At 44.5% G+C, this 12,503-nt stretch overlaps 1 pseudogene; it reads left to right on the forward strand.

Moving 5' to 3' along the window:
- Positions 1 to 2,388: 2,388 nt before the first annotated feature.
- Positions 2,389 to 12,503, forward strand: part of LOC144143241 (uncharacterized) — a 42,910-nt pseudogene continuing 32,795 nt past the window's right edge.

Genomic DNA, 12,503 nt, shown 5'->3' on the forward strand with positions numbered 1-12,503 from the left:
TAAAAAGAACAGTAACAGGGGCTTTCTGCTCGTCCCATGCCGACAAACTATGTCACTGCTGCTTGCCGATTGTGTGCTTGTTTAAAAGTTGCTGTTTATACATGTTAACATTGAAATAAACCCCCGACCCATAAAAGAAGTGTTAGCTGCGATAAAATCTCTCAAATACAAAGTCGAAGCTAGGCACACTGAAGTAATGGTGTCACTGAATAAACTCAAATCAAGTAAAAAAGTATTGAAAGAAAGCGTGTTAAATAACAACCTACGTTTGACCGCAAATGAAGAAAAATTCGCAACACGTGAAGCTAACAACACTCCAACGATGGAACTTGTTGTAGCTGAGGCATTGAAAAGTGAAAGTGCATCGTTACAATCCAGAGTAAACGCACATTAGGACCGGTCTTGTAGAAATAAATAATTTTTCCTAACAATAATGATAATCCTTAGAAAACATGGGGCCAATTTGAAGACAAAATGCATTGCATTTTTTGGAGCCCTTTTTTTAAACGTATCAGAGGAAGGAATTCCTCGGGCACATCGGTTGGGCAGCTTTGTTGGTAACAGATGACACCCGATTGTCGTTAGATTCACTTGTTTGAAAAACCCAGATAGAATGCTGTCACAGAAAGAAAAACTTAAAAATACGAACATTAACGTGCAAGAAGACTTTTGTAAAGAAAACGGCTAACAAAAAAAAGATTTTAGGTTTCGGGAAGCATCCGGACAAGCCTCAAACTTTCGGTGCAACGAACTTCTTTTGAACAAAAAATGCTAGGTGTATTTTGCTCAAAATGATAGCGTGTGTGAGGTTGATATGCTCAAAGCGCCTGTCTCCGATACTGGCGCACGTAGTGCCCTTCCACCTTAACCACGTAATGCTACCCCATAGGCATGCGCGACCGTTCAGTCACAAACCAAGCGAAGTTGTGCTTGTATCTTTAGGAATAAAAGGAGCATTTTAAATAGGCCGCACAAATCATCAGCCGTAATCGCCACATGCAATGCCCACATCGTCGTTTTGAGAGAAATTGGTTATCTGTTAAAGTAAAAAAAATGCGAGCTCGTTTCCTGCAAGAACGAGTACGGCATTTATCGATGCGACAATGGGACATGCATTGGTCGTGGCGTGCTGTTAGCTATATTAAGAGCGATAAAATTATACGTCGTTGCCATATCATGGCCTTTTGAGTTCATTTGCACTCGTATGTATATTAACTTTACTGATATTAAATTCTCTGTTTGTTATTGGCCCCTCATTGAGGGGGGCTTTTTTGTGACGATTTACATTGCTGCTTACACACGTCATTGTTAGGTTTGCAAAAGCCGCAGCGTTTCTTCTAGGTGATTTTCGTTTTCCCGGAAATATATGGAAAGACTCCTGCCCAATCGTAATGGCTAAGCCGAATGGCTATCGTTTCTTCATATGTGCTCAACTTTTTCTTGTCCCAACAAAAAAAAACCCCACTCGCGTAACTTGTTCTACCGCTAACTTTCTTGACCTCGTACGAACAACACGGCCTGAAACTGTGTCATCTGTAAATGTTCTTCCCGGTCTAAGCGACCACTCCGCTTGTCATTTTACAATGCCATCCCGCTCGCACCGAAATCACTGATAGCACAGGCTAATTCAAGTCTACGCGGAAGCGAATTTTGAGGCCATTAATCATATACTAGCTTCTTTTTCACATAATTTTTTCGGCACTTTAGGAGTGCTCATTTGATGACAACTTAACGCTCTTCAAAACATAATTTAAGACTCTTATGCACAAATATATCCCCCTAATTCGAGTGACATCTAAGAATGGTTTTGAATAGGCTGCAAAAATATCGGGCCATCACTGATCAGAATCCGGACTCTATGTTCGGATTTCGGAGGCACCTAGGCAAGCAGGACGTACTGCTGCAACTGACGGAAGAGGTCATAAAACAAGCCACCAAGCAATCGCCTAGAGCAATCTTGGCGCTAGATCTCAAAGGAGCGTTTGACAACATTTTCCATGCTAGCATCCCAGCCAACCTTCAGGGCACAGGCTGCGGAGAGCGCTCGAATCAAGGGGGGGGAAGCGGTATCTCCTCCCATAGTGTTGGGAAGTAAGGGGACCCCACAGAGATCCGTCCTGCAACCACGTCTCTTTACTATGGCACTCTTAGGCCTGCCCAATGCACTCGGAGTAGTCGACATTTTGCTCTGGACGCGCCTTCGCCGAGCCCGCCTTCGTCGACGACATTTCGCTCTGGACGGCGAAGGTGGATTTCTTAGGGTGGTTTCAAGATACGCTGCAAGCAGGCGCAGATGTGGTTGGTAAATACGCGAATGAGTGTGGACTGCGATGTTCGCCTCAAAATTCTGAACTGGTGGTTGTCCGCCCTCGGGCGCCCAAGACACAGATGGAAGACGTGAAGGTGGTACAAGAGGGCGAAGACATGGTTTTAGGGCCCAGATTTAGGATTCTGGGGCTCATCATCCAGGCAGACAGCAAGGCCACTATGTCTGTGCGCAAGCGTATGTACTCCTCAGGACAGCTCCTGCATATGCCACGGCGGGTGGCAACAAGGTGGAAAAGACTGAAGGAGAACGACACCCTGAGGCTGGTACTTGCCTTTGTGGTGTCAAGAATAACGTACGCCACACCTTACCCCCTGATGAACAAGAGAAAAAAGCGCCAGGTGGGCACAATAATACGCAAGCCAGTGAAACAAGCCATCGGACTTGCGATGAGTGCGTCGACAGACAAGCTCCTCCATTGCGGACAAGCTCCCCATAAAATTGCGGAACTGACCACCCAAATAATTGCACTGGTTGCGAGTAGGTGCTGAGACATGATAGGTGAAAACCTATTACGCCTCATTTAGGTAATCGAACTGCACTAAATAAGATATTTGACTCCACTTCTGCATAACCATCACTGGAGGCACTACAATTAGTCGTCTAATCAAGAATTCTTTGAAATGAGCGATCCGCCTTCTACTCAGATGTAAATCAATAGGTTTAAAGCATTTGCCCTTCCAAAACTCTCGAAGAATTAGTAAAGGCATATAGAACGGCCTATTACGAAAGGCTATCTGACAGCCAGGCAGGAAGACAAATTTTTCGCTCTCTTTTATTCATAATACACGACAGTGGCGTGCCCGAATGAGGATACCACCGAAAACTCGATAGCGCTGGTCTGTATTACCCTACTCTCCAACGACGTGATCTGAATCTCCACCGCGAAGACAGACAGGAAAGGCACGTGCACTGTAACACCGCTTTCAACAATCAGTTCCCGCAGTTGACTTTGGCGCAACGGATTATTTTGACCCTGAGTTCATGACCCTGACTTCACAATTACTCACGGCAGCATTCCCAGCAATCAGGCTACAAACGAAAGGTGAGAGGTTGGGCATTATTTGGTCCATGTACAATTCCAGCGCGAAAATATACGTCAGCAACTCAAAATCGTTGGTTACAAATATTGCGAGTGTAATGTATTGTCCCGAAACTCCAGTATGCTTGTGAAAGTAAGAAAAAAAATTCACGTTGCATAAACACGTACCCATACAGGTCTGACAGGAAATGGGGGCCCTACGACACCACCGGAAGGTATCAATCTGACATCCCCAACCCTTGTAAGATAAAAAAACTCGGCTTGGGGTGTCATCGAGACGTCAAAGCTTATTAGATGTAGGAAAGACGCAAGCATCCCACCGCACATCCCAGCCCTACCAAAAATAGGCCTGTAGCAGAGAAGCATGCACAGACCAACTTGTATTACAACCGGTTTTCCGTCAGTAGCTGCTACCAAAACGCATACTCTGTGGATTATAAGCTACGCGTGTGTCGGAAAAACCGCTACGACATCTTGGGGTCCTGCTCTGCCAAACAGAATCAACAAGCCGCTGCAAATGTAATGAGCAACGCACTTAACGTAACCAATACGGAGCAATAGGACACTGCTTTGCTCAGCCAAACCCGCAAGGCCAACTTCAGGTATTTCAGATGGCAGAAGTTGCCGCTAAATTCCTCGTATTTCTCTTCGACGATTGAGGAACAGGGGAGGAAGACAGGCAGAAGACACCACCTTCTCAACCTTTTCTGCTTGGCCCTATGAAATGCACCACGAGAGTTACTACCACCACAACCAACATACAATACATACTGTATTCCAGCTCTGCGAAATTCATTTTCCATGATGTAAATGTGTTCATTACAAGATATTGATCAGAGATTATCGTTATATATACAGCATTCTTTATTACAGGAAAGCACTATACCTAATTACAAAAATTATGCGAAAGCTGTTAATTTGGCATCACAACCAGGGGAAAAAAGGACAGTGAAGGAAAACCGTGTTTTCAAAATGAATTTAACTTTGTGTGGTTGGACTCTACGGAAAAATATATACTAGCAGTTTGTTGGCCAGTTGATAAAATGAGCAATTAAAAAGGAGCCAGTTGATAAATGTAGCCTGATAGCATAAATTCTTCATTCAATTTCTTTCCTTTACGCGTGTAAAATGCCTCTTAAGATGAACAGCCACTGCTTATTCATTGTTTCTATTGGTGCCTGTTGGTGCGGGTAGATTTTGAAGATTTTATTTATTTCATTTATTTCCAAATACTGTTAGCCTTTCGGCTGTTAGAGGGGTGGGACATGCTAAGAATGTCAAACATCAATACATTCAGATCATACAGCCATTTATACAGCAAGACATCAACCTGGTGATGTTACATGGCATACAGTGGAAACACCGATATTGAGGCTAAAGGAAAAACAGTGCAGAGGTAGTAAGCATACAAACAAATTGCACTAAATCAAAATAGTAGACTGTAATTACAGAAAAAAATCTTCCAGCCTTTCCTCAAAATTTTCCTGTGAATCACAATGCACCAGTGGTAATGGCAAAGCATTCCACTCACGAATTGTTTTTGGAAAAAACGAATTCGCATATACATTGACACACTGTTGCGGCACTTCGTACGTGTAATCGTTTATACCTCTCACATTACCTCAAAACTTGTCTGCGTTTCCAGTAGAACAGTCTTCTCGAGTGCTGCCATGCAGGCTCCAGAGCGGGGCGATCTACTAACGATCAACTCGTTTCATCAGGGTCATATAACAAAGGAGCCAACTTCCAACAGTAGTGCAGAATGGAGCACTTTTTAATCTTGAAAAAGCGTATGATACTGCTTAACCTATGGCTTCATCAGTGACCCGAACTCCTTTATTATGCCCGTAAAGATATAAACTAGCTTGCCAGTCATACATCTGAGACAACCTCCTGTCGCGTGCAATTTGGAAGTTCACTCTGTAGGGTTCAGGTGCAGAAAAATGGCGTACTGAATGGTGGAGTGTTGAGGTGCACTCTGTTTATTGTCAACATAAATTCCCTTATGAAGGCAATGCCACCATTATTTCTTGTTTCATCTATAAAGAAGACTGACAAAAATCCTTCGAATCCTATAACTTGTGTGTCTGTGAGCACCAAGTCTACCTTCGTGTTAACAAGCAAGCTCACTGTGCAGAAAGCAATGGTTTTATATTTCTTCTAAAAAGAGCACTTGTGTTTTGTTTTACAAAAGCTGTTGTATGCGGCCACATCGAGGCACCAAACGCAACTGTGTCCCGATTTTAGTGAAAAAGGAACACAAGTTGTTCGGTATAATTCTTTATTAAAAGCTCTTATTCATCCCTGGTATCAAACAATTCAAACATAAGTGCTTAACAACAATGACTGCCCTCAAGGTTCTCTCGCATATTTGTTTTGATGCTGACAAACAATTCCTCTTCCGTGTTTTACTAGCTAATAGGCTCACTATTAGATTCCGGAAGTGTCATCTATGGGTATTCCACTAAAAAATTCCTCAAAGTGCTGCGCCCTGTGCCTAATCTGGGCTCCGCCTAGCGTGTGCGTCATCCGCACTAGTCCTGTTTAAATCCTCTATGTAGACTGTAACAAACGGAGTCTATAACGTGAGCGAGCATTCGTAAGCCATCTCTTTGCTTATACAAGGTTCTCAATGCCTCACCATTCTTTAAGTTCAGTTTTTACAATACGTCCACATCTCAACATCGTTTTAATAAACCACCCTTTTATGCTCCCTTCGCTATCACAGTAGAAGAAGAAGCGTCGAACTCGATATCGTGTTATCAGACCACCGTCAATACATCCGTTAGCACTGCCTCCTCGCACGATATTGTATGTAGCCTTCACAAGTGTCCAGAAAAATCGTATGTCAGAAGTGCGGCACCACAACATTTCTTGTCTCCGATGCACAAATAAGATTTTTCTAAATTTTGCACAGACACCTAAAAAAACGCCCAGTTCTGTGTCCTGTGCTGCGCACGTAACAGACTCTATTTCCTGTAAACGTCTAACTAGAAACACTAGTATCTTTACTTGCAAGGCTTACGGCAAACTGCTTGTAGCAAATCATATTCTTATGACTGGTGTTCCCGAATTCCTAATCTATACAGATTCTTTGTGTTGTGCCGACATCGTCATCTCAAACATCATCGAAACACAATGTGGTCAATTTTCTCTTTATTGACGAGCACCTTGACAGACACCTTGCCACGTTGCAGTCGAAGCTATTCGCTCGTCATTGCTAAAGCTTAAGCCTGAAAATTGCCGCTTCGCGTACGAGGAGCTCACGTTTTGCGGCTCTGTCGTCAATGCCTCGGGGCCCTGCCTTAGTCGGGGAGAAATTCGACCATAGCGAACTTCTCAAGACCGAAAGACAGGAAGGTCGTGCAAAAATTTAGTACGACTGTGCGCATAATACCGGTGCTTTGTCGCAAACTTTGCACGCATTGCAAAACCACTCACAGGTTTGAAGAAAGATAGCAACCCTTCCGGCTTTGGAAACGACCTCAAAAAACGATTCTGCGAGCCGCAATACCGCCGGGTAAATCCACCCGTGCTCGCTCAATTCGACGAAGACGCCGAAACGGAACTGCACAGGAACGCCAGTTATAAAAGCCAGGATGCCGTCCTCGTCAAAAGCAAGGCCGTTCCAAAAAACTAATCGCCTTTGCCAGCCATGGTCTGTAGAATGAGGAGAAAAACTACTCAGCATCCTGGAAAAGAGTGCCTCACAATTATGTGGGACATTTAAAATTTCGTCACCAAGTGTTCGGAGACAATTGAAGGCTTTGATAGACCACCAGGTGCTGTATTGGCTTGTTCATTTGAAGGACCGCGCTGGCTGTTTTGGGCGGAGGGGCTCACGCGTGGCAGAGTTCGACGTTACAATCATCTATAACTCCGCCAAGAAACACTGCGACGTCGACTGCCTGTACCGCGCACCATCCGACACACCACCACTGGACTCCGATGAAGACAACGCATTCTTCAGAGTCGTAACAGAGAGCGACATAGCCGCCACGGAGCGTGCCTACCGTGACTGACGCGTCATGATGGACAACCTCGAAGGACGCAACGTCCCCATGGCCAGTGCACTCGAACAAAACTTACCAGCATTCAGACTAAAAAACTCCGTCCTTGTGAAGAAGAATTTCAGGCCCAGAATGAGAACGTATTAGATTAATGTCATTCCTGTAGACCTTAGTGATGAAATTTCATTAGCGTGCAACGGCGACCTGTCTTCTGGACATCTTGGCACAGCTCGCACTATTTAAAAAATCAAGGCGAAGTACTACTGGCCCCGCTTAAAATCCGACGTCCCCCACTACGTCCGGAGCTGCAATGACTGTCAGCGACGAAGAACGCCGCCGAGAAGACCCGCCGGACTTCTGAAGCCGATCGCCGTCCAATCCAGGCCCTTCCTACCAAATAAAATGGACCTCCTGGTCTCGTTTCTTACGTCATGATCTGAGAACAAGTGGATTCTCGTCACAACAGGCTACATGACACGCTACGCAGAGACCGCAGCTCTTTCGAGGGGACTGCACAAGAACTGGCGAAGTTCTCAATAAACCAAGATGTGCTGAGACATGGAACCGCTGAAGTACTAATTACAAACCGCAAAACGGCGTTTACTGCGGAGCTAATGCAAAGGATATTATTCTACAGCAACAGGGATCACCGAATAATGACAGTGTACCAGCCCCAAACCAACGAGATAACTGAACCTCTGAAAAAGACGATTGCGAATATGTTGTCTATGTACGTCCAAGTCGAACATAAAACTTGGGACGACGTCCTTCGGTATGTTGCGTTTGTGTGCAACTTGGCTACCCAGTAAACTACGCACATGACACTGTTTCAGCTTGTCTACGCAAGACGGCCGAATACGATGCTTGATGCCATGCTTCCCCACGTGGAAGAAGACGACCTCAACTCCGACGTCCAAGGATACCTTCAGGGTGCGGATGAGGCCCGCCAGATCGCTCGACCTCGCCCAACGAACCAGCAGCTGGTGGATTAAGGACGCTACAACCTGCAACGCCGAGACTCCCAGTACCGCCAGGTGATTGTATGTGGGTTTGGACTCTCATCCGACGACGTAGGCTAAGTGAGAAGCTTCTGCAGTGGTATTTCCCACCCTAAAAGATTCTGCAACGTGTTGGCCAACTTACCTACTAGGTGATGGTGATTCCGGAACATCATGACGACGCACCCCATCCGAAGTCGTCCATGTGGTTCGCCTGAAACGTTACTATCGCCAGATAGATGACGGACTTTTTTGTTGTTTGGAATTCCTTGTATTCTAGGATCAGGTCAAATTACTCTTAAGGGGGGTAGTGCTGTGATCCATGCGTTGGGTTTATAGATGTTTTGCTTTTGCTGACCGGCTCCAACAGGATGTTTTATCTGTTATCTGTGGGCCAAGTGAAACCGGTGTTTTATTCCTTTTTTATGACGTACATGCTATCTCCTTTGATAGGGAGAGTGTTTCGAGCTAACGTCACCAGCCTAGAATATTCTTTGACCTACAGTGTCTTGCATGTGATTCGGCGGTTCGAAAAACACTAACGCCGAGAGGTAAGTGCGGGCAGAGCAGATGCTTTGGTATTCCAGTCCGTGACACTCGCCTGCGCAGGTCATTTGGTTGGGTGCTGCTTCGCCGCCTGTCTATTCTTTGAGTTGCTAACAGAACACGAGTTCGATCTAATAGGGTTGGTTTTCTTCAAGCTAACTACGTAACCTTTGGCTTCGTAAGATTATGATAGTTAAAATAAAAAACCTCTTCAGCTGGCCATGTAGTGAGGCGAACCTACAAATGGGGAACAATTGGAATAATCCAGTGGATAGCCAGAGATGGGATTAAAAAAATGGGAGGGCAAGCAAATAATTGGATGAATGAAATAAGTAAATTTGGTGGTAAACTGTAGTCCCGAACAGTTTGGAAATGAGAAGTTAGAGAAACCACAGAGAAACCTCGAATGCCGAGTTCTTTGTAGGGCTGCTGACAGTAAATGTGGTCTTCTTTGCCGCAGTTGCGGCACAGCGGATGATGGTCGGGGATTTTCCATACGACGGTCTTTCTTGGCGATGGTTTTCAGAACACTGGCGGTGGGGTGGGCGACTGGGGCAGTAGTTCGGCGGGGCCTCATGGTGAAGACTTTGAGCTGGTGAAGGTCGAAGAACAGGTTCGGGTTATGCTATAGCTTCCCGCTCACAGGGTGCTTCGACGGCGTAGGAGTGCCCCGTGCGTGCGCAATTCCTTCCCAGAGCACTTCGCTCAGGGAAGTTATTTAGGGTTGTGGAGTCGTTGGAAAAAGTTTTTGGAGCCTCTCTGACGACGGCAAGAATTGTCTCGCTAACTGTATCAGAGCTAACGTTCAAGGAACTGTTTATCCGAAACCAGCGCATTGATAGGGTGAAAGTACCGCCTTGTATGACTTTCTGGCGTTTTCTATATCTTGGTGCCCTAAGATGCCGATTGGTGGCCTAAGATGCCTAAGAGACTTTCAAAGGAGGGTTCCGAAGAAGGCAAGCGAATAGCTTTTGGTTTACGCCTTACATTAGCAACCAAACGTTCCTCCGCGATTACTGGGTATGCACCGCAAAACGTCGCTTCATTTCCTCGACGAAGATCACGACCGCATCGTTGGGGTTTTGCGTTAGAGTTTCAAGCAAAAGCGCATCTCGTTTTTGTCTCACTACGGTAGTGAAGGCCTTTAGGTACTTACTTTTGAATTGAGCCAGTTAGTCAAACAGCTCTTGTGGTTCTCGGGCCAAGTTCGAGCTGCTTCGTCTAGGTATAAGAAAACATGCCTTCAAGTGTCTTTGTCGTTCCACCTGTGGAAGATCCGGACGCATTCCAACTTTTGCCACCATTATTCTGGGGCTACAGTGGCGGCTTGAGGGAACGACGATGGTTTCCGGGGAAAATGCAGGACTGTTTGCACGTTGCTACTTCCCTCAAAATTGAGCATCTAAAACAGACATTACTAATGCCATGCCAAGGCAAGTTTCTAGAGCACATAATACATGCTAGACTGACAGAGCAGTTAAACAGACTCCAAGTAAGACCACTATTGATGATACGTTTACCAGCTAGATTCTCTACGCAAGATATAGTACTGCAACCTAAACAAAAAAAATCACCCTAACAACTCAATTTGATACAAAATAAATCCTAGTCTTCGTCCTCCCCAAACCATCGACAACGTTAAATACTCAGCTATCCTAAAGATCTTACGAGAAAAGAACTCCAGACAAAGAAATTACCGATACTTCGAAAAGGCTCTCTCAAATAGAACAGCAAGAATATCACCAGGAGATGTGAAGTCAGACTCGGCAACACTACCAGCTAAGGGTACCCTGCAACGGGCCGAAATGTAACCACTGCTCCTAAACTTAGCCATACTAAACATGACCACGACAACTAAACAAAATACCCACATTAAGTTTTACTCTAACGCGGGTGATATCAAATAGTGGATACATTACGACATTGACGCTCACACAGAAAGCAACCTTCAAACTGCGGCAGAGGCAGTCTCAAATGCTGCCAACAAATCAAGACTAACCTATTCCCCATGACAGTCATATATACTTTTGCTCTCACCTAAAACAAAAAAAGACAACGCATCTCCACAGATTTCCCTCCAAATTCCACATAAGATAACAACCACATTAATGGGATTGCACATGAAAGCTAACCGCTCAAACACGATACACATCAAGAATCTCTCAACACGTGTTAACCAAACAATATGCCTAATGTAAAGAATCACCAATCCAAGAGCAGGGCGTAAGGAGTGAGGCGAAATTAACCGCATTCAAGCTCTTGTAATCAGCTTAACTTACCTACTGTATGCCATACCTCTATCTAATAGCCCAAGAAGTGAAAGCAAAAAAGACGCAAATTAGCAAAGCATACATACCGGTAATACGGATACCCGATCAGCTACCAATAGACAACAATTTCGACGACTTATTAGAAGCACCAATTACAAATCAAACAGTCGGTCTCACTAAAACATCCAAAGGCTAATTATACTAAAACAGCTCAGTATCAACACCATGGCAAGAATAGCTGAGAGGCCCTTCCACACCAAATGAGAAACAATTGAATCATAAAACCGCTGCCGAAGCATATGCACCCAGCACATCATCAATGCAGAAGAGAACGCAGCACACAATAGCTACAAAAAACACCCTCCAGGCCAAAGCACCCTCTTCGTGGATGCCACGAACACCGAAGAAAACAGCATTCGCCATTGTAACGGCAGGCCCAGACGACCCACCATTGCATGCAAAGGAAACCGCACGAAAACGCCGGCTGAGACGGTAGATGCAGCAAGAGCCGTAGGACTGACTCATTTATTCCGTCACTATGCGTGATCTTTCTACTGCCACGCTCTTATTCTTGCGGTAGTTCTATTAAACTTTCGGAAGCTTTAAAACAATAGAAGATGAAGTAAGTCATCCAGCGATGCCCACAACTCAATTACAACTACGTTTTAGGAATTTAGCTACTTGCATCGCATTAAATGTGACTTGGTGCGTTTAAAATGCACCCTTTTTAAGCATTCTATGTTGAGACCTACTTAAAGAGCAAAACTTTAAAATTCGTTTGCAAAATAAAGCGCGGAAGGGAATACATGCACGTGAATGCACTCAAAATTGCTTGCACGAAGTGCTCGTCCGAGGTATAAGTCGTATGCCAAAAGCACATTTTGGAAATATGGACAAGGTCCGTGTATTTGAAATTATCTAAAATTTAGCAAGTGATTTTTACACTGAAAAAATCCTATTTTTTGCGAAGGTATCCGTGAGCAGCTTATCTCCTCTTGAGTTCGTTACGACAAACAGTATTGCAAAGCAAACCAATGTTACTTTTTGTCTGCCTTATGCCATTAAAGGTGAGATACAAATCACCCTTATAAAAAGCTGTTTGATAGCGTGCATAATTTTGATACCGTATCTCGCCTGAGTTCAACTAGAAAAAAAGAACACTCACCGTACTCGCAAATATATCGCCCTATGTTTGCATCATTCTTTTATATTTCTCATATACCTTGTCGTAGTTCAACCATTGTTCTCAATTTATTTGCACAAAAATATGAATCATAAATGCCTGAGTAGCATGACGTCTGAACATAAACG

This window comes from Haemaphysalis longicornis, unplaced genomic scaffold (assembly GCF_048455015.1).
Source record: "Haemaphysalis longicornis isolate Haplotype H1 unplaced genomic scaffold, Haemaphysalis longicornis Haplotype H1 scaffold_6, whole genome shotgun sequence".
Classification (NCBI taxonomy): domain Eukaryota; kingdom Metazoa; phylum Arthropoda; class Arachnida; order Ixodida; family Ixodidae; genus Haemaphysalis; species Haemaphysalis longicornis.